Genomic DNA, 23,004 nt, shown 5'->3' with positions numbered 1-23,004 from the left:
AATGCTGGTGATTTTCATGAGGAGGAGGAGAAAAATCACAAAGTGTGGAAATGTGGAGAACTGCACTTAAAGATGGGAAGAATGAGAAACTGAGAGAAACCAAATCTGACACATTTCACTCATCCCTAGCAAAGAGAGAGTTCTGAATCTCTCCTTTGATGTTCCTCTGTCCTCCAAATGGTGTGGAGTTAAAGAGGTAGAACTTTGGATGAGGGAGTACTAGAGACTTGGATTTTCTTTATACTATGTGCTTTATTTGCAAATATGCAGGGATGCAAAATATACGTGGAGGCAAAGAGCCATGCTGCAAAGTAGCATATCCACAATTCCACATTGGACCCCTGCAGGTGAAAAGATCACGACACTGGGGATATAGTACCTGAACATTTCAGAACACTGTGTAAATGAATATAGTAGCCAACATACAAATGCCTTTTTAACAGAAGCAGGTAGGTAATATTTATCATAACTACAACAGGTATAGTCAATTATTAATTCATTTCCTATGAGGCTAAATCAATATTCAAAAGCTAAAGTTAAGACTCCACATTAATTTTGCAGGAAGATAAATGATTGCTCAGGTTAATCATATCAACCCCCCGTTTCACCAGCTGCCACAGATTAATAGTTAAAAAAAATTAAAGCACAAATGACTTTGTCACCTTCATTGGTGAAAAATGACTTACTCAGTCTAAAATTATATTCTAATGGGTTTAAATAAAAAAAGAGCAAATGTTACCTTTCAAATGAGACCTCAGACCTCCATTTTGACAAAATAGAAGAGATAGTGCAAATTCAGGGGCCAGCTACATTTTTAAGACCACAACAATAAAAAAAATAGAATAAATGACCAAATTGGACTTGAAAATGACTATACATTTCTACAGATTTTAATTTTCTTCATTTGAATATAAATGTAGCCAGGATTATTTACATGTGGCCTTCTCATGCTTGACCAAGAGTTTTGTGGAAATACTAAATGAAAGAGAATTCTGAAATTAATTTGTCTGAGGCAGGGCTGTCCATGTGTTATCAGACTCCAGCACCCACCAGCCACAGCCAGCATAGCCAATGGTCAGGCGGGTTGAAAGTTGTGGTTCAGCAACATCTGAAGTCCCACAGGTTCCCCACCCCTGGTTTAAGGAAATACAGGAATATACAGCTATAGTTCATCATGGGTATTTACCACAGAACTTCCACTTTGATGATAATTATAAAATCTTTATCATCTTCCTCCTTCTAGCAGTGTGTGTGTTAAGGAACTGTCCCCATTTCATAGAAGGGTAAATGATAGTTTACCATTTCCATTGTAAAGACATTGAGGATGAGAGAAAATGCCACACCCAAAGGCCACTCTGTAGATTCATGACGCAGGTGAGGACAATAATCTGCTCCGTTGGATGAACTGTTCTTTAAAACATGCCAAAGCCTGTCTGGGTATAAACTCAAAGCTTAAACTACCTAGATGTTGTTTCTCCATTTTTCACCTGTTTAGCTACCTCAGAGACCCATGTACACATTCTCAGTATGATTCATTGCCAGAAATAACACTTCATCTTTTCAGAGGTTCAGATGCCACAATCTGATACACCCACTTATCTGGAAGTCAGCCCATTGAACCAAATGGAACTTACTTCTGACATCTTTATTTTGCAAAGTTCAGCTGTCCCTACACTTATCAGAGTTCAGTTGCCACCTGACTTTATCTATGAATAAGAACCCAGGTGAGGCCAATTTTGAACTGAAAAATGTTTAGGGGGTGCAAGGGTTTAAGATGCCTTCCCAGACTGTGTTTCAATAGAGAGAGAGAGAGAGAGAGAGAGAGAGAGAGAGAGTGTAGCATCACAAAATGTCTGACGTTTGTCCCTAAGCTTGACTTTTCAGGGTGGTGAAAGTTCAGTTGGGGCCCTTATAATGGCCAAACACTGCTATGAGGCTTTAGTTTACTTTTGTTGTTGTTTTTATAATTGGTATCATGACACAGGCAGGGGATGGGGAAGAAACACAGCCATGGTTCAAAATTCGTACTTCTCTGAATTTTGCAATGCAGTTCCATAGCCACGAGTTGTGTACAGAATTCCAAATACTAGAGTAAAGTGTACACAAAAATGCATATATTCATAAAAGTAGCATACACAATTGCTTTATATAAGGTGAAATTGCTTTGCAAAGATGTGCATATTATGATGAATTTGCTCTAAAATGCTGATGAGGACTTTATTTAAAAAATCACAAACTGATGAGGAAGTGTGGAGAACTGAGGGGAAATGAAGAACTGAGAGAAACAAAAATTGGCAGATTCACCCATCCCTAAACTTGGAACACCTCAGATAAGGCAGAAAGGAATGAATGGCAAGAATAAGCTCCTCAGACAGGAAATCTAGTCACTTCACTAGGGATAGAACAATATTCTAGGCTTCACAAACAAATATTCATGTTATTCGTGATTCAGCAGTGAGCTGATGCACCAGCGACTCCACCCCACCCACCCCCATTCCTGCTGTTCCATTTGGAACTGATTTTCATCAAGTTATCACACCAAACAGTGATAGAAATATTCATGATATCCTGAAGTGGCATATTACATTAAAATATTTCAAAGTGACTGGCCTGGTTGAGCATCAATAAGAGGAAAACGTATTGACGAAGGCCTACAACTAATGCTGCCTTTTATAAATATCCTGCCAGACAAATAATGGCTCTCAATGGATTCTGATGTGATGTACAGTTTTAAAGTAAATGCTATATTGCCAAGAGGCTCAAAGGAAACTGCCACCACAGTACAGTGGGCTGACTAATAGGATTTTAGTTTATCTTCCCTACCACAGAGATTCAGCAAAAGACTCAGTGCCCCCAAGTTGAATGTAGATTGATCCATCAGATTCACTGAGATGCCAAAACCTCCAGGTAAAATGCTACAGGTAAACAGATGATGAAAGTTTGCTGGTGATTCTCTTAGACAAAAGAGCCACACAGAAAAATGCCTTAAAACCCTGGTTGTGCTGAGACTTGGAAATACATTTCCATGAAGCCTTAATGGAACCACTGAAATGGTAGATTTGCCTTTTTTTCCTCCTGATTATTCACTGCCAAATGTAAAACACTCATTTCATCCTCTTAATAGTGACTCAGTATAACATTGTAAAGGCTGTCTGTTGGTTCTCAATTGGTTCCAAATTGTACAGTCTATTTCTTTTCAGATTCTTACAGTATGTTCAGAATTTAAATAGACAGTCACACAAAGATGGATTTCTTCCTGTCAAAACCCTGTGGTTTTTGAACTTATGAACACACTGTTATTCTGAGGTAAGTTTCTAGTCTAGCCCCAAAAGCTGTTCTTGGTGCAGAATAAAGGGGCTCAAATCACACACTGTGAGGTAAAATAATTTGTCACCTGGTGATACTCAGGACATCTGAAAAGGCTCATGAGACCTGAGTGACACTTGCATAGGAAGGGACCATATAATTTATCCTGCCCATCCTGTGTCTTCAGCCAGACATTACTGGAGCAGGAATGGAAATTAGTTCCTATGCCAGTAATGTATAAATTGAGCTTCTATCTTCAGTCAAGGAAAGGAGGGGAGGAATGACTGCCTCTACATTACACTCTGATGTCAAATTGTGTCATGCAAAAGAACATTGCATCATATTGCTTCTGAGTCCATAGATAGCCAAGTCCAACACCATTCTGAGTTTGAATTTATTGTATACTTCTACAGATGTGCATTATACAACAACATTATATAGGATTCAGCAAGTTCTGAATATACACCTGGTCTTTGACACTTAAGAGGTATTTTAAGGACCACCTGTATTTTTGTGACTGTAATCTTCATAGTCATGAGTTTCTACCTTGCTTTTAATGTTACATTTTTAGGACCTTAGGGTGAAAGGCAGGATGAAAGAAGAAGATATTCAAAAACAGCTAGTGCTGACTACTGAGGAGTTCCCATGGGGCTAGCTAACCATAAGACTCCAGATCCAAATGTGTGACAACAAACCTACTCTCCATGATAAGATGTTGCATTACTCCTCCTTCAGGAGAGCAATAGAGTTGGGCTCCAAAACATATAAATTAAATAGAAATGGAAGCACAATTGCTATATTCCTACCCTTTGAAGCTGAAAGCAGGACTATGATTAAATAATTGAACTGTCTCACCTTGTGCAGTCATGTTAAATTCCAACAGCCTGGAACAATTAATCTTTATATTGGTCTTTCCTGCCCTGCCATATGCATTCTTGTGCTCAAACAGTTTTAAAAAATCTTTTGTTGCTTGACTCTTTGTAGATGAGTGTGTGAGAGAGACAAATCATGGAAAAACTGAAACCAAGTAGATATGAGAAACCCGCAAGAAAGATAAGAGCACAACAACAACAACACTGGCCATTTATAAGCCAGGATTTCCAGTGCTGTAGGGACTTTAAAACTCATTCAGCTGAACACATGTGGAAGCCCCTTCTAGATCTTTGCACGCACTTTTAACTTCAGCATGTTCAGGTAAACACCTAAAGAGGGCTTATGATGAAAACTGGCTCAGGAAACAGTCAGTGCATCACAGGGGCATTATCTTCCCTTTTGTCTTTAGCCCCATTGTTACTCTTCTTGACCTTATGAAATAGGCCTCAAAGCAACATTAAGCAAGGTAAATGACATGTTAAGGGCATTACACTGTAATTTATGGTAGAATGGAAACACTGCAGTGTGTGATAAATGCAGGAAGAAGCAGGAAACCAACTATGTCTTCTTACATCCTGAGAGTAGAGCTGTGCCCATTGGCCCAACCCTGCCATCGCATCCACTACTGGCTCAGTCCCACTTCCATCCATGCATGGGAGGGAAAGTCTGTAAAAGGAACCCTGTGCGGCACATATAGGCATGATCTGACTTCCAAATCATGGAGAGAGGCTTTTGTACATGACAAGATTCCCTTCACACCCATGCTCAGAAATGGAGACAAAACGCTTGACCCAACCGCGGTGTGTTCAGCCTGTCCAGTTACTCATTTGTCTGAGCACCTGGTATTAGCATCACTGCATATACCGAAGCCAAAAAGAGAAATCATGCCCTTTCCTGTTTTTAATGATTTCTAAATAAAACAGTTCCAAACATAGACATTTCCAGCACGATCATTAATTAAGCATGGACAGAGGCGACACATCAGAATTCACAGCTTGTCTTGATCTCGCCATCACATGCAAACAGACTGATCCTCATTAAGACTTATTTGTACTGTAAATATACTTTTAAATTATGCCCGAAGTTGGAAAGTACAGGCACCTCCATCTGGTCTAGAGTGCCTTGTGTGTAACATCACATCAGAAATATCTAGCATCTCTTCATCCTATGGATATAGTTATCTTAGGTGCAGCTGTACTATTCATGATGATGTTCCCAAGAGCAGACACAGTTGCTTATAGCCTAGTATATCATTTCAACATTTGTGGTTTAGACTAGATACTAACATGCCTATGGGCCAATCTCTTATGACAATGTGGACATCAGCATGGAATGCTAAAACCTGGGGTCAAACCATGGGCTCAGTCATTAGATTGCCACATGGCCCTTGCTATCTCACGATCTATCAGCCAGAGATGGAGTTACTGCAGGGACCTGACTTCCTCACATCCCATGTGAAAGAACACTCTGCTGCAACTCCCTGTTAACTAAGGATGCAGAGCTGAGGGAAGACAGGCTTTGGGCCACTAGGAGGCTGCACCTCCTGCCTCCCTAGAAGAACATAATGGAAGGAGGGGGGGACCAGCCTGTTCCTTATCTGAAGATGTTTTCTGCTTGGGGGCAGTCTGGTCCGAGTTTGGTTTAAAGATACGGAAGCATAAAAAGGAGAGCAAGGGCTTTGAAGTTGCCCATCAACAATTAGCAGGACCTGGTCAACAGAGTGACCAGGCACATAAACCACCTGATGGCTTCCTCACTACTGTGAGATACATTGTGTTTTTATTTAAACTACAGCAATTATTTCTAGTTTTTGTCCATGCCTATAAAATAACACCTGCACATGTTAAGCAAATTGGTGACTCCTGTTTTTTTGGTGATGCAAATCCTCATTCTCAGCAATGCATAACTGCCCCCCCCCCTATCCTGGCTCAATTGAACAGCCACTGAAGGAGTAGCTGCCCCAATGCTTGTTTTCCTCTTCCCATCCACTGACCATCTTTGTTTTGGGTCTACCAGATTATGAACCTAGCAGAAGGGGCTCTTTTATCTTTTTAACCTATGTGTATATCCCTTTGAAAACGTTAGATGCTGTATCAGTGTTAAATTGTTATTCTCACAATTAGGTTTCAGCCTCCATTTTCTGCCTTGAAGTGGCATTTGGAAGGGTGGCTGGATTAATCTCACACGCGTGTTGGAACATGATCCCACCTGTTTGGCAAATGCTTTGAAGCTGAGAAACATGGGACCTTGCAAAGCCAAAGAGGGAAGTTGTTAAAATATAAAAACAAACAGCTGATTAGCTTCGCAGCAAGGGAAATTGGAGGGGTACCACTGAGCCTGGCATGAGAAAAAACAGAAGTTTCATAATTCTCTAGAGCCTTGTCCTGCTTCTCTGACATGTCTTGAAATATAGCTCAGCTGCAGTCATCACAACTGAACTGGGAGCATAATTCACAGCTATTTTAGCCTTTTTAAACATGTTGTTGAGAGCAGTCCAACGGCCTGAATTGCACAGAATGAAGGGAAAGGAAGAAGAATATGACAGGAAACCCAGCCTCAAAAGCAGAGGGTTGGAATGACCGTCAATACCAAAAGAGGTGTATTGATGGACCTCCTAGAGGATTCTAATTATTTTATATTAAACCCAATGAATCATCATACTTCAGGCCTGGCCAATGTAACGAAACCTTTTCATTCTCTTTGTCCTCACCAATAGTCTGCCTCTGAAGGAGCGGGGGAGGGGATGCTCAGCTCATTTTTCTGTATTCCTATTACACAGTTATTTGAAGGAAGGACCTACTCACAGTGCAATGCTGCCCCCTGGAGTTAAAAGGACGATAGTTCATTTCCCCAAAACAGTACAGCTCAGAACTGCCACCAAATTCACTGCAATGCTTCAAACAGAGTCACCTCCTTTATTTCTGAGGTTACCAAACACCATAGCATAAAGTACTGATATTCATTATGAAACCATCCCTTAAAAGAAGTGTTGGACAGCTTTATAGAAATCCATTAAAAAACAAAAGTAGTCTCACATTCCTTCCAAATAAATGAGTCCTTTGAAATCATTATAAGAAAGCTCACTTGAAAAGAATTCTTGAAACACTGAGTTCAAGACAACAGTTAATTTTCTTATGGATCATGCTTTGATTTCAAGACAATGAAGAGATGGGATGGGGAACAAATTTGGTTGGTTCAACAATTTAATACAAGCCTAGGGCTTGCCGATCGGAAAGTCGGTGGTTCGAATCCCCGTGACAGGGTGAGCTCCCGTTGCTTGGTCCCAGCTCCTGTCAACCTAGCAGTTCGAAAGCATGCCAGTGCAAGTAGGTAAATAGGTACGGCTCCAGTGGGAAGGTAAACAGTGTTTCTGTGCACTGCTCTGGTTTTGCCAGAAGCGGCTTAATCATGCTGGCCACATGACCCAGAAAAACTATCTGTGGACAAACGTTGGCTCCCTTAGCCAGTAAAGCGAGGTGAGTGCCGCAGCCCCAGAGTTGTTTGCGACTGGACTTAACTGTCAGGGGTCCTTTACCTTTACCTTTTTTACCTATTTTGCACTTCCTTAACCTTTACACAAGCAAAAACACAGGTATGCTGCAATAGTCACCCTTCTCTGAATTTTGCAATGCAGTTCTCCAGCCAAGAAATTCATACAGAAATGTGTATATTAGGAGAGAGTGCACACACACTCTGTATGTCAGTGGAAATAACATACAAAAATCTATTGTATTCGTGGACATCACCTATAAATATACATATATTGGGAGGACTATGCATGAAAAATGCATACAAATTTTCATGCTGACAATGGCAATGTGATGCGAAAGGAGGGTCAAAGCCACTTACCGCTGGTTCCGGCACCAAGAGAAGATAAAGAGGAGCAGCCACCAGCCATTGAGCTGTGTGACCACTGTGTTCAGCTCTGCCTCGGCTCCTCCCATTCTCCTGACGTCACACGGATGACATCAGAATGTTGCAATGTTGTTTGATGTCGGTTCCCTCCCTCCCCCCACCCCCACCACCCTCACAAGCTGGTGCCTCTGAACTGAGAGAAACTGAAAGCAACAGATTCATCCATCCTTAGAACAGACTGTACTTAAATTAATGATGTGGAATTACACAACATAAGTGTTTCTTTTTTAAGGACAGATATTGGAATCTAAGCTATAATTGGAAAAGAGAAGTTGATGAAGTGAAAGCACAGAGCAGGAAAGCTTCTTTCTTCAAGCGCATGGGTTCTAACGCTATCTCAGCACCAGGGTTCACTCATAATAAAGTTGCTTCTTTTAAAACACCTGTTTCATAATTATCTTTAGAATGAACTTCACTACAAAAAAGGGGGTAGAAACTGCTAGGTATGGTTTGCCTTGCTGCTGTCTCAAATTATTTGTTGTTATTTCTTTACCAAACTTGTGTACAGCTTTATATTTCAAGAAATCTCTAAACAATTTACAACTCAACAAAAATAAACATATATTACAAGAAGATGCAACTTCTACATTCATTACAACTGCTACTGATAATAGTATTAAAAATATGCATTTAAAGTAGGATAAGTATTCATAAGTAAAATAAAAACCAAAAGCAAATCATTAAAAACAAACCTCAAGATACAGCATCAGACGGCACATAAATATTACAAAACAAAAACTGTCCTCATATGTAATAATACAATCACTCGGCAATCATACTCTTCAAACATCCACTACATCACGCCAGTCACTCATTTCCTACTTCAATAAAACACTTGAACTTTCAACAACCAATACTTATATACCAGCCCAACAGCAGGCAAAAAGTCAGAAACAAACAAGCCCAACAATCATTTCGACCCCATCTCTAACCTGGGGCAGTACGGACAACCTCAGCCCATCTCTCACCTAAGGAGATTAAACCCTTCTCCACCCTTCTCAATAATAACAAACACAGGCTACTGCTTGAGGAAATAAACTTGAGATATGAATTTTCTGACCCATTTGTGTCTGGCAAATAAATTAGCCAATGTGAGCTGCTCAAGAGTCTCTTCATTCATATATTAGATTTTTAAGAAAAGACTTGTTTGTCTTGATGGTTCGCACCAAGGGTCCATCTAATTCAATTCCCTTTAAGGGAAAGCCTGTAGCTTGGTGGTAGAGCACATGATTTGCATACAAAAGTTGTCAAATTAAATGTCTGTCAACTTCAGATGGGAAGGTCCCCTGCCTTAAGCCTTGCAGAGCTGCTGCCAGTTTGTGTAGAGAATACTGAGCTAGGTCAGGGTGGTTCAACTTTTCATAGCAAGTGGGCCACAAAGTACTTTGACAAGGAACCTGCAGGCCACACACTATCAAGTTGTGCTTGGCGAGAGGAGTGAGGCCAAAAACTGACTCACTCGCCCACCCACCCACCCCTTGCACTACCTTCGCAAAGTCAGATAAGGTCCAGGGCTTTAGGAAGGAGACATGAGGCTCTGATAGGGTCCTAGAGCCTTCCCACCTCATTCTCAAAGCTGGGGGAACACTAACTGGGCTTTGGTAAGATGGCTAGAGGACTTTAGTCCCCTGCCAAAGCCCTCACAGCTTCTTAAAGCCCAGTACTTTGCTTTCCTGGCTTTCAGAATGCAATGTGAGGGCTGTGGGACACAGTGTCCTCAAATGTTGCCAAGGGCCACAAAAAAGGTCTCAAGGGCCACATGCGGCCCTCAGGCTGTGTGTTGGTCCACCCTGAGGTAGATGGAGTAGTATATAAGGCATCTTGGGGACCCTATTCTTGCCATCACCAGAAGGAGCATAGCTGGCTGTAGTTCTCCACTCACTTTACTTTCTGTGAGTCCACCACAAACCTCTGTGGTAGAAGAGGCCAGAAGAGTTCAAGGGACAGACACCTCCACCATATCCTAACAGCAAAGATTGGGGATTAGGATTACTTTATTAGTTTCCTGAGCCCAATTCTAGACAAATCATCCATCATTAGCCATTACATATAGAGTGGTCCATAATCCTTGCATATTCACTGAAGGTGATAGCCTTGTGTGGAGGAGTGTATGAGCCAAAAGCTGATACAGATGGAAGTTTCTAGGAATTTTTCAACCAGCTCTGGGTTGGATTATGTTAAAGGAATGCCATAAGACATTTCCATCAGCTTTGGACATGTAATCAACTAATGAACTGTATGACACAACTCAGAAATATCATTCTGTGCATTCCTATAACAATGGCTGTTTTATATGAATGATGTGTTATGCAAAAAAAAAAGCTTCAGTATAAACCTATGTTACCCATGTATATCTGAGTGACAAGTTCTCTGCACACAGATCTCTTCAGCAGAACAAATGAATTTGACTGTGTTAGACATGGAAGCCTTTTAAGAAGGGTGATTCATACTGAAGTGGGAGCACTAACTATTATCCCCAGCTGTTAAAATCTAACACTTAACTCTCTCGCTCTTTTGCTCCCAACATACCTTCCATACCTTTTCTGTTAGTTATACGACCTTTAATAGAAATATGGTACAGTTAAGATTTGCCAGTTGCGGCCCCACAAATCACATACAAAAAAGAACTTAGTAAATCACAGTGAGCATACTGGAGCTAGGTTTCAGTTCAAGTCTCTGTTAAATCTGGGCCTGGACCCCACTGACAATGACAACTGAAGCAGAAACACAGCAGAATTTTAATTATTATTAATAATATTAAAGTCCATTTTTCTAGGCTGTCTCCAGATGATGTAATTTTATTGCTAACACATCTGCTCACTTGACTAGAGGATTTTAGAATGTTCTCTAGCACTGTGATAATGCTTCTTCCTTGACTCTGTGTGTGTGTGTGTGTGTGTGTGTGTGTGTGTGTGTGTGTGTTTAGAGAGAGATATTGAGAAACCTTCGATGTATTTCTGTCCAGAATGTAGCCTACTGTGCAGAGGTCCATGCTTCACCCACTTTCGTCTCTGGCATGTGCCCCCAGTAGATTCCCCACAAGGGAATGCAGCCCTTGCAATGAAAAGAGTTTCCTACAGCTGAGGTAGAGAATATGATCTCGTCCCCATACAAAATGGCCTTTGCTTTGCCATTTTGCCATTCTCTGTTAACAACAAGAAATTTCACATTCTTCTCATCCTGACAAGCACCAAATGTACTTCCACAGGGCAATTTATTATGGACTCAATGCGGCATCTACAGTACACAATGTCAACCTCATCAAAATACCATCCCATGTTCCCTGCTTCCCCGTTTTATCCTGGTTTACCATTTCCAGGTTGTTGCTTTCATTTACTAGATTTCCCATGAGAACAGTAAATGCAGAAATCACATGTGAAGGCATTCTGATGAACACAATGTTGTGTGGATGCTGCAAAAAAATTACATGCAAGAGCAGCAATGAGTCCACAGTAAACTGCCACATAAAAGCAGCCCAGGTTGGCATAGTTCAGACAAGGGGGGAAAATAGAAAGTAATCCTAGGATATCTCAATGTGATGCAAATTTGCATTTTATTGTAAGGCGCTGGGAATGTCATAATTAGTAAGTGACCAACAAGGTTTATGGAGTTTGTGAAATATTAAAACAGTCAGGATCTAATATCAGAGAGCTGTTTCAGTGTTCTCAAAGTAAAAGCTTGTTGCTACTCTGTTATCCCAAGAGTATCAATATGCCACAAACACCAGACTCTGCTAATGCAGCACTTTGAGCCAGACCAGCTTGGCAGAGATTGCTATAATGCTGCATTCATCCTCCTGGGATGGAAACAACACACAATCTCCATTGCCACACTAAGCTCTCACCATGGATCTGATGTCAGAGAACGAGATAAAACTAAATGGCAAGTGGTATAAGTTCATTTCATCTACCTTGCTTCCCAAGAGGAAATTGTAGAAACGTTTTTGCACCTGTGCCTTTGAGTGCTTTTTGAAATACAGCTTTCGGGGACTTAAGTAACAGGGAATCCATTCTCTATTCCCAAAAACATACTGTTATGAGTTTCTTGGTGCTAGATCATTATAATCTCTAGATAGAGCAAATGTTAGGATTTAATTAAGGTTTGGGGTGCTAAGCAATGTGCTAGACACTTCTAATACCCTGGAATCAGCAAGTGGTAATAGCTAATTAAGTCAGACTAGCTTTCTTTGTGAGGTCATAGCCTGGGAGGTGGGCCATTAAGACAACAAAGGATCAAGGGGTCTCAGTGTGAGACAGCAAATGGTTGGGGCCTCTTCCTCAACAGATGAAGCCAGAGTTTAGAGTAAAGAGTTAGAAGCAATGTGCATTAGAAGCTTAGAGGAGCATTAGAAGATATATGATTGTAGAAGCAAAGCAGCAGGCAGGACACAGTGTTTGATGTCAGATGGAATCGAAGGCTTCTCCTATGGGAGAACAAAGACCCTCTTGGGGTAATTATGCTGTAAACACCTACATTGTAGACTCTAGCTGCATATATGTGTAAGCCACTGGAAAACCAGTGTTCAAAATGGCTGCAACTCTGTCTGCCATTGGGCTTTACCAATATAAAAGTATGTACACTGAACTCCCATTGAACTTAATGGAGAATAAGCACTGTGCCATTAATTTCACTTTCTCTGGTTTACAGCAATTTGTTGATTTCAATAATACATCCTTCTGGGCAGGCATACTAAGGAATACAGCCTCTTGTAAGTAGTGACTTACAGCCCTGTTGATATAATTGGATATCAAACATGTCAGCTGATATTAGATCAAACTCTAAATATGCAGCAGACAGCATATGTTCCCTAGATATGAGACAATTCTATGAGGAAAGGTGTTTGTCTTGGAGAAGAGACTCTTAAGAGGCAATATGTAAAGGTAAAGGTACCCCTGCCTGTCAGGGCCAGTTGTGACCGACTCTAGGGTTGCGCGCTCATCTCGCTCAAGAGGCCGGGAGCCGGCGCTGTCCAAAGACACTTCCAGGTCACGTGGCCAGCGTGACGAAGCTGCATCTGGTGAGCCAGCACCAGCGCCACACACGGAAACGCTGTTTACCTTCCCGCTAGAAAGCGGTCCCTGTTTATCTACTTGCACTTAGGGGTGCTTTCGAACTGCTAGGTGGGCAGGAGCTGGGACCGAATGACGGGAGCTCACCCCATCACGGGGATTCGAACCGCTGACCTTCTGATCGGCAAGTCCTAGGCTCTGTGGTTTAACCCACAGCGTCACCAGCGTCCCTAAGAGGCAATATGTAGTCATCTTCAAATATCTAAACGGCCCTCACACCCGGGATGGAGCAAATTTATTTTCTGTTGTTCCAAATGGTAGGACCTGATACAACAGGTTCAAAGTACAAGAAAAGGGATTTCAGATGAGCGTTAGGAATAATTTCCAGGCAGTATGTTTAGTTTGATAGTGAAGAAGACAAACCTTAGAAGGTGTTAGACTCTCCTTCTTTATAGGTTTTTAAAGCTGGGTGGACATGTATCAGGGATGGTGACGTAGTAGACAACTTGCATTGGCAAAGAATTGGACTAGATTATGAGGTCTTAACCTAACTTTATGATTCTTTGTCACTGCAAAGCACATAACATGTGATGGGGAAAGCTAGATGAGAGCAAACGAACAGCCATGAACAGACCACAGGCTGTTATACAACAATAGGCTTCAACGTTTCGAAACAAAATCTTTTATAACAGAACAATTGTAGTTTGTTGGTTTCAATCAATAAATGACTCAAATGGGAAATGGTTTATCCAGTGACCTATTATTTCCTTCCTACCCCAGCAGACGTGACATCTTGGCCTAAGGGCCATTTGCAAACTAAAAGTCACGTTTAGAGAAACATCTATTTACTTGTGGGGGTTACTTAATCACCCCCCTTTATTTCCATTAGAAGCAGCAACAGCATTTGACACCCACAAGGACCCTTCTCAGCACAGCAGTATAGATCACGCCACAGAAATACAGGAAGGACAAATTATCCCTGATAGCATTGTGTCTCTGTTGACCAGCTCAAGGCTTAAAGGCAACTGGCAATTAGATTAAAAGCTACAGATCTCTTAACGGCAGAGGGGAACGTCTGCATTTATTTTTAATAGAAAGCAACAAAGGCAACAAGTATTGCAGGTATACATCAACACTGAATTGACATATAGGGCTTCTTCTTCTTCTTTTTCAGCTGATGAATGCTTTGTAGGAACTGCTATATATATTTTGGGGTTAAGCTGGAGTTGTAGCCTAGGTTGTCAGCTGCTTGTAGAAATTAAAGAAACTAACAACTACAGAGAAAGTTGAAAAAAGTTATGAGCAGCTTCATGAGGCAGATTGCTTCACACACACACACACAGTGTGCAGGGTGCAATATATGATGTGTGTTGCCCATGTGAGGATAAAGCTGGCAGATGGTGAAGTTGTAAACCTAACCTACAACAATTGACTTATAAGAGAAATCTAGTGACTAATTTTAATGGGGGAGGGAGAGAAGAACTATTTCAGCGTAAGTGTATTTGTTTCCCCTGCCCCAGGAATGTTTAAGTTGCTATGTCAAAATATTGATGATGAAATTGTAGAGCCAAAATCAAATACCCTTTTGATGAATTGTGTACACTAGATTACAAGAAAATATTCATTCTCCCCACACACAAACACACACACACGCAGCAAAGACAACTCTCCCTTCCTCTGTCTTTGTATCTCAATCTCTCACTCCCTCAGCTGTGTGATGCTTAGAACTGAGACATCCACTTCCGCACAAAATGTCCCAGATCCTAGAATCTATAGTCTGGAGCTTGGTCCTGTTCAGGTGCTTTGACCTTTTTCTAAGAGCTTTGAAGGTCCAAAAGACCCAGCTCTAGAGAGAGGTCAGATCTCTCTCCCCTGCCCCCTTCCCACACTTTCTCAGCTGAGGTAGAGAGGAGGGAAAATGGTAGCTCAATAGAGCTTATGAAAGCAAAGTGCTCTACTTAAGTTCCCGACTCCCTGCAATGTAGGCCTCTACACATAGTTTGAGCCTCTATGGTAGATAGGAACTCTTATCTAGCAAGAATTATTATTTTTTGGTAGGTTTTTCCATCTTTAATTGAACAGTGGTATAAAGCAGCTAATACTATGGTGTATTTAAGTTAGCTTTTCTATGTCAAAATGTGTGATATGAAAAGTTAATTGCATACTGCTCTTCTTGTTCATGCAAATCCTATTTTATCTATTCTCCCCACAGAAAATCAGTATGGTAGTAATTTCTCCCCCTCCCCCCCCCGAACATATCACAAACTAAGCACATTTCTATTAGCATAAGGCATTCAAAGAGGGGGGCATGCTTTTCTATGTATGAAGAGTATGCAAAAGTCCACAATCTGTCAAATAGTCCACTTGTTCACAGAGCATTGCCCTTATAGTTATAATAGACTTTCTATTTTTAAAATGGGTAATGGTGCAGGGAATGGATATCTGAATCTTGAAATGATCTCTTGGACTAGTAATCTCTTTGAAAAATCCAGCATAAAGCAAGAGAAGCCAGCAACCTCTTGCCTGGGTTTCTCCCCCCCCCCCCTCTCTTCTCTCTATTTGCCCCATATTTTAAAAGTTAAGAGCAAAGGGGCATTTACAGAATGTTTTATTTAGTATTATTTGCCAGGAAGCCTAAATGAAAAGTCTGCTAACAATGTAAGTCTTGTTTGATTTTATTTATTACACTGTACATTGGCTTCTTCTTTCCCAGTGCTTAAATTCAACACCTGCACCAGCTCTTTACCTAGTGACACCTAAACTGTTGTGCGAGGAGCAGAGACATTTCAGTGTTTTACTGGAAGCTATTAATTACACACACAATGTGGAAGATTCGTGGCAAAACTGAGACTCATACAATATAAAATAAGTGAACACTTAGTATTTTTTCAGTGTAGCACACAAGAAGACTGGCTTGACTGAGCACAGTCTTGGTGGGTCTGCCTTTGAAAAGCAGCTGGTGCTAAATGCAAGTGACCACAGTGATTTCTAAAATCTGCTTTTCAAAGCAGGACACACCAGTTTTCTGCCAATGACATCAGCCTCCAAGTTCCAAATAGTTTCCAACACAATTCAGTGTGGTGTTAATTGCACCCCAAGCCGTAACTGATTTGAGGATATTTGAGGTACCTTCCACACAATCCGGATCACCTACTGCATTTCTCACTGAAGGCTTCTGCTTTTTTGTATTAATATGCATAACCATTTGAACCATGGCATGTGCAGGTACCTCACTGTGTGTGTGTGTGTGTGTGTGTGTGTGTGTGTGTGTGTGTGTGCGCATGAAGTCAAGTCTCTATTTATCCTGCATCCTACAAGACATTTCAACTTGTAGATACATCAAGACATCACAACAGGTAAGCTAGACTGAGAGAGAATAATTTGGCCAAAACTAACTAGTGAGTTTTAAAGCTACAAGAAAGTCATAGCCTGATATTCTAGTGACTGCAGCCCACTAAGAAAGCAGTTTAGTAGCTTGTCTGTAAATAGTCTCAGTTCAAGCATCTGATGGATTGGGCTACAGCCTACTTATTCTTTCAAATAAAATCTTCTCTAAAGATCATGATCTTGTCAGTGCAAAAGAATAAAAGGCTTCTTTCTGTTTATTTTATTTATAACATTGCTGATGCTTCTGCAAAGTAGACGACAGATGCGTTCAGGTGCTTCTAATTCTATCCATGGAGTGGGCGCAAGGCCACATGTGCCAGTCTAACCCCCAACCTTCTTACACTGAGTGGAAAGAACTGAAGAGAGATGTAAGTGTGTTCAGCTGAATGCGCTTACAGGCCCCCCTGTTCATGCAGGAATAATTAATATATGGTGTAAGTAAGGTAAAAAAAGGGAAAGGACCCCTGGACAGTTAAGTCCAGTCAAAGGCGACTATGGGGTTGTGGCACTCATCTCTCTTTCTGGCTGAGGCAGCTGGTGTTTGTCCACAGACAGCTTTCTGGGTCATGTGGCACACGATACCTGGAACTGTATAAGATCGGAGACAGTGGCAAAGCTGCATGCTCTGGCACCAGGGGCAGAGCGCAGGTGGGGCTGTGGCTACTGCGTGTCCCTGGGGGCATGACATGCATCCCAGGGGAATGGCATGTCACCCGTGGGGGTGTGGTTTGCTTCCTGGGGGTGTGGCATGCCACCCGCAGGCTGTCTTCCAACTCTACAGTTCTATTATTCTAACCAGTGGTGTGTTGCAATTTTATTCAGGAAGTGTTGCAGCATTGTTCTCACAAATTTACTTGAGTTTTTACTGCTTGTATAGGTTGGATTCAGAGAAATGTTATAGAAACCATCCTAATGATCTGCAAAATGTCCCGTTTTGAGTGGGAACTGCCCTTTCTAGGAAATGTGGCAAAGCCATCTGTTCCTTTACTGAGTTTGTTTTCAGCCTTATTTTGTGATAAAGCAATAAACTGCACTAATCACAGAAACAGGCTGTTCAGTTGAAAAAGCAGAGGGTGCCAAAACCCGCAGAATTGTAGCCTTCCTATATATTGAAATTGGAAGCTTAGCCTCCAATTTTATGGGATAATGTTCCTGAATGTATCCATTTGGATCAAGTCCAGCTCCTATAGAAGGAATATGACAGATTGTGTCTGTCTGACAGCCAAGTCAAATTGTATTTTCAGTGTGAAATGACCAAAAACAAAACTGCATACATCTATGCACTTCCTAGAAGTGCCATATGGAGGTTTATATAAAGGCAATGCTGGTTGTAAGAGCTTCCTATAATAACTGGACATGGTCTGCATCACAAACAACTGGAGCCAGGAAATCTCAATCTGATGTTTCACTGCAGGGTAAAATGGCAAAGTCATGTCACCATTTCTCAAAATGAGATTCAGCTGAATTAGTAGACCCATTTAAAATATACCTATTTATGTTTCACACCATCATTTGTTGTTCATTGCTGCATTCTTTTGCAATCCAAGTGTATGGAATATTAAAAGTGGCTAGTCTAGAAGGAAATCGTTGTAACACAATACATTACACAACAGATTACTAAACATTAAGTGAACAAATGTCATGCTTTTGGTAACCAACTTTCCTTAAATAAAATCAGGCTGTGTGTCTGTGCATTGCATTCCTGCTCCTCCAACACAGCATGAAGCAAATGGAATGGCTTCTATGAGAGAGGGGGGGGGCATACTATCAAACACTAAGGCCTTGACAGAGTGGCTGCAGCAACCCAGTCAGATGGCCAGCATATAAATAATAAGATGATGATAATAATAATAATCTATAGTCACACTAAAATATCCTTTGAGAATATACCTTTGCAGTATACACAATGTATACACTCTCCCTAACTATTTTCCCTCTCTTAATTTAAGACACCTTATACAGCCGTACCTTGGTTTTCGAACAGCTTAGTTCTTGAATGTTTTAGCTCATGAACACCGCAAACCCAGAAGTGACTGTTCTTGTTTACGAACTATTTTTGGAAGCCGAACATCCTATGAGGCTTCCAAGGCTTCCGATTGGCTGCAGGAGTTTCCTGCAGCCAATCAGAAGCCGCGCTTTGGTTTCCAAACATTTTGGAAGTCGAACGGACTTCCGGAACGGATTCCGTTCAACTTCCAAGGTATGACTGTATCCCACTTTGTGTCCCACATTTCTGCTCCCCACCCCCCAAAAAAGTCAGTCATTCATAACTAAATGAAGTATTAAGACTTCGTTCACTGATCAACACAAAAGCTGGTGAACAACCAATTTATCTCATAGACCTCATATTTCCCTCTCTTTTAAAATTCAGAACAAATACACACCTCCTAATGGGAAATTACTTATAGTTTGAGAAGAAAATGAACAGGTTCATATTGTTTTATTTGAAGAGTTTTACATCTTCCTTTGAAACTATAACCACCATTCACCACTGTGTGGTTGCACTCAGATACCATGTTAAACCATAGATGGCTGGGTTAGCCTAGACAAGCTTCAGTTGTATAACTCCCTTTCCCTCCATTTCTGGTACAGCTGCAAGGAAGAATTTGGAAGCTTTCATTTCCATTTTTTATTAACAAGAACTTGTTGTGTTCTAAAAATCTAACACTGTGGTTACTCTAAGCTGTAGTTTGTTTGAAACAAGCCAACTGCAAGCCATGAGTAATGAAACTGACTGGTTTCAACAAACCATAGTTAAGATTAACTACAGTTTAGTGTTCTGACATAACAATAAACTGTAGTTAATTGAAATTGAAAGAGAAAGCTTCTGATCTCCTTATGCTAATACCAGAAGAAGAGATGGGAGGGGAGGTGTGTGAATCAGAGACTTGCCTAAAGCTCATTCCTGACACAGTAAACCAGTATATACTAAAACATGAATATAGCCTAGGTCTGATTTTCCTGTCCACCTGAAGCCTTGTGTTTTTCCTAATTCTTCTGAAAGATACATGAAAGACTACATTCATTCAAATATAGAACTGTCTTGGTTACAGAGTTTGTGGTTCATCAGAAACAACCCACAGTGGACTCTTTGAATCAGAGTTTATTTCCTGTTTTATTTAAAATAAACCAGCATTATTTGTTTCCATTCAATTCAAACTGGATAAGTCCCTGAGGCAAAGGCGAATTACTTTCATCATACCAACGTCCAACTCATGCTACAAAAAATGCAATATTTCGGCAGGGTCTGTTCTCATGAGAAAATGCTGAAAGCTATATTTATCTCTAACTAATCCATTTTCTATCTCTGCTCTAAGACTGAGGAATTAAAGAAGGCTGCAGCTGCTGTCCTTATCACATTAATTACTGCAAATTGGCTGCAGTCTTAAAAAAAAAAGCTTGCAGAGAATAGAAGTGCAGCAGCTTCTGTCTCATCTATTTTATTGCTATTGAAATTTAAAACTCGCCTTTCTAAACAAAACACCCACTCAAGGCGGCTTACAATATCTTATAATATAACAACCCACTACACGATATAATCAAGCAATAAAACAGTGAGAAAACATGTTTCAAACCATCAGAAACAGAACAGAGAAACAGAGGGGAAAGTTTTTTTAAAATGCTTGCTGAAAATGAAGCAGTTTGAAATGCTGCCAATGAGAGTCCAAGTGAAGCCTTCCATGTTTTGATCAGTAATACTTGATTTCCAAAGTAGTGTGCCTAAAGGGTGCATACACATTCATTTTTTGCAGCCATAGTTGTCTGAAGGGTACAATATATACAAAATACATACATCACTCAATGGAGTCATGTTTGTAGAAATCACAACGTTTCCAGCTTCAAAGTTCTTGCAAAGTGCCCTCATTCATTTTCAAATACCCAGGGTAAGGGTAAAGGTAAAGGACTCCTGGATGGTTAAGTCCAGTCAAAGGTGACTATGGGGTTGTGGCGCTCATCTTGCTTTCCGGCCAAGGGAGCCGGTGTTTGACCACAGAGAGCTTTCCAGGTCATGTGGCTAAACAGCTTCTGGTGCAAAGGAACACCATGATGGAAACCAGAGCAGACGGAAATGCCATTTACCTTCCCGCCACAGAGGTGCCTATTTATCTACTTGCACTGGCGTGCTTTCGAACTGCTAGGTTGGCAGGAGCTGGGACAGAGCAATGGGAGCTCACCCTGTTGTGGGGATTTGAACTGCCGACCTTCTGATCGGCAAGCCCAAGAGGCTCAGTGGTTTAGACCACAGCGCCACCTGCATCCCATTATACCCAGGGCATTTAACTCTGGGGCTAATAGGGCAGAAGGCAAAGAGACCAACAGCAAGTGGTGCTAGAGCCAAAGACAGGCAGAGCTCAACCCTTCCTGTTTTGTCCGCTTCCTCCTTCCTGCTGTGTTCTACAAGGGCAACACTGACAAGGAAGAGGCAAAGGACAACCAGTGACACCTCTGGGACTGGTTACAGAAAAGCAGGCAGGTGGGCACTTGCTGAGGGCAGACATGAGGCTGGTGGGGCAGTTGCCCTAACGGACCAGCCTCCATGAAAGAATTTCTGCTTGGGCCCAGAACTCCCCTTCTTATCTCTCCAAATGCACCCACACTGTCCTCAAATATGCTGTGGCAACTTGGGGCAAAACCCAGAACAGTTTTAGGGGGCCATGGGGGGTCCACTGCATAACAAAAATACTTGCTTTGATGGAATGAGTTAGTTGGATACCGCCCATTGTAACCATCATAAGCAAGAAAGCAACAGTTGGCAGCAGCAAAGGACAGCACTGAAAGTTATAAGGATTTTGCGACTTCCCTGGGTTTCAGACAGACGTCTCCCCTTGCCCTACCTGGAGATGCCAGGGACTGAACTTTGGGCTCTCGGCAAGCCAGACAGCCACTCTATCACTGGTTCTTGCCATCTGCTACCTGGCTTCCTAGACAGGTAAGAGTAAGCTCTCCCAGTTGTCCTATTTTTCTCTCTTCATTGCCATTAGGGAAATTGAAACCTTTTATTCTTTTGCTTGCATATGACATTATAACTAAGTTTTAAAAGCCTTCTCTTTAATTATATCAGAATGGTAAGACTTGATCCTGAGCATTCATTTACTAAATAAATAGTAGGTGCGCCTATTTCTTCACACCAGATGTGTTTTCTTTATCAAAAATGTTGTACCCTAAAAGTCTGATCCAGAGACTCCACCAAGTCTCCAAAAAATGGATCAATATAAAAAATGTGAAGATGTTAGCCTTGGGCTTCCATTTCATGTAACATTGGGATGATCTGTATGCTGTTCAGAGACAGAAGAGGTCATGCCTGGTGCCATTCGACATTGCTGGAGGATATGTGTCATATTGTCCTGACATTATTTCTGACAAATGTGACTCCTTGGGATAAAGAGTAGACACTACCAGTACTAATATAATAAAGTTGAATCCCACTATTTTCTTTGTTTCAGCTGTTTAAATGTACTGTTTTTGAAGAAGTTATTAAATCATACATCACCTCTGTACATTATGGTCGCTAGGATTATCTATTATTTCACTTGGTCTGTATGTCTAATGTCAGACCAATCAATTATTCCATAATGTTGGTAAAATAAATATGATTCTGCCACAGTTTATTCTTCCACAGTTTAATTCTGGGCTACAGTAGCAGGAAATCTCACAAAGATCTGCCATTTTGCCAATAAACAAAGGAGATGACATACTGACTGTTCCCCACCCCCTATACTGCCATTTATGCATAATCTGAATGTAGGATAGGATTGGTTGCATCTTGTACTATTTCAGGAATTTGCCTTCATCTTGGAGGGGAGGGAAGAAAGGAAGTAGAGAAGTAACATGCATATTTTCTTTTTTTAAAAAAAAAAATTATTAAGAGTTTTTTTTAATACAATAAACAGAGAAAAACAACATAAGCAAAAAACAAAAAAAACAAAAAAACAAACATAAAATTTAGCATCTTATAATAACCAGCTTTTCTTCATTTTTGGACTTCCTCACGTCTCTCGCTCCTACTTTCCAAATTTATAAAACTTTGATCAGCAATTTATCTCCTTATTTCCATTCTTATTGTACACATTTCCAATGTTTTGTCCCTAACTTTGAATGTTTTTATCTAGGTCTTAAATACCTAATTTTACCATAATATTTATTCAAAATTTATTTTTCTCATAGAGTTCACTCATTCTCATAGTCTTTTCACCAAACTTTATGGTGCCCTGTTAATTTCAAATCTCTCATCCTTCTTAGCACTCATATAGTTTACAGTGTTTTTGTAGGTAGTCCTTGAATTTCTTCCAATCCTCTTCCACTGCTTCCTCTCCCAGGTCTCGGATTCTGCCAGTCATTTCTGCTAGCTCCATGTAGTCCATCAGTTGCATCTGCCATTCTTCCAGCGTGGGAAAATCTTAAGTTTTCCACTATTTGGCGACAAGTATCCTTGCTGCTGTTGTTGCATACATGAAAAATGTTCGATCATTCTTTAACACCCTCTGGCCAACAATGCCCAAAAGGAAGGCCTCTG

At 40.9% G+C, this 23,004-nt stretch overlaps 2 long non-coding RNA genes across 3 annotated transcripts in view; both read left to right on the top strand.

Annotated features, from left to right (window-relative positions):
* Positions 1–23,004, top strand: part of LOC310852612 — a 280,641-nt gene that overhangs the window by 157,101 nt on the left and 100,536 nt on the right. The gene's annotated exons all lie outside the window — the stretch shown is intronic.
* Positions 227–7,065, top strand: LOC310852539. Of its 2 annotated transcripts, XR_014568234.1 has the most exons (5): positions 227–449; positions 1,244–1,374; positions 3,201–3,306; positions 4,291–4,500; positions 6,896–7,065. It is a non-coding gene; the product is annotated as an uncharacterized lncRNA (long non-coding RNA). The 2 variants fall into 2 exon arrangements; XR_014568235.1 differs by lacking the exon at positions 6,896–7,065 and having other exon boundaries at positions 4,291–5,115.

The sequence above is a fragment of the Podarcis gaigeae genome (assembly GCF_964106915.1).
Source record: "Podarcis gaigeae genome assembly, chromosome: 9".
Taxonomy (NCBI): Eukaryota; Metazoa; Chordata; class Lepidosauria; order Squamata; family Lacertidae; genus Podarcis; species Podarcis gaigeae.
This window is presented reverse-complemented; position numbering and strand designations above follow the sequence as displayed.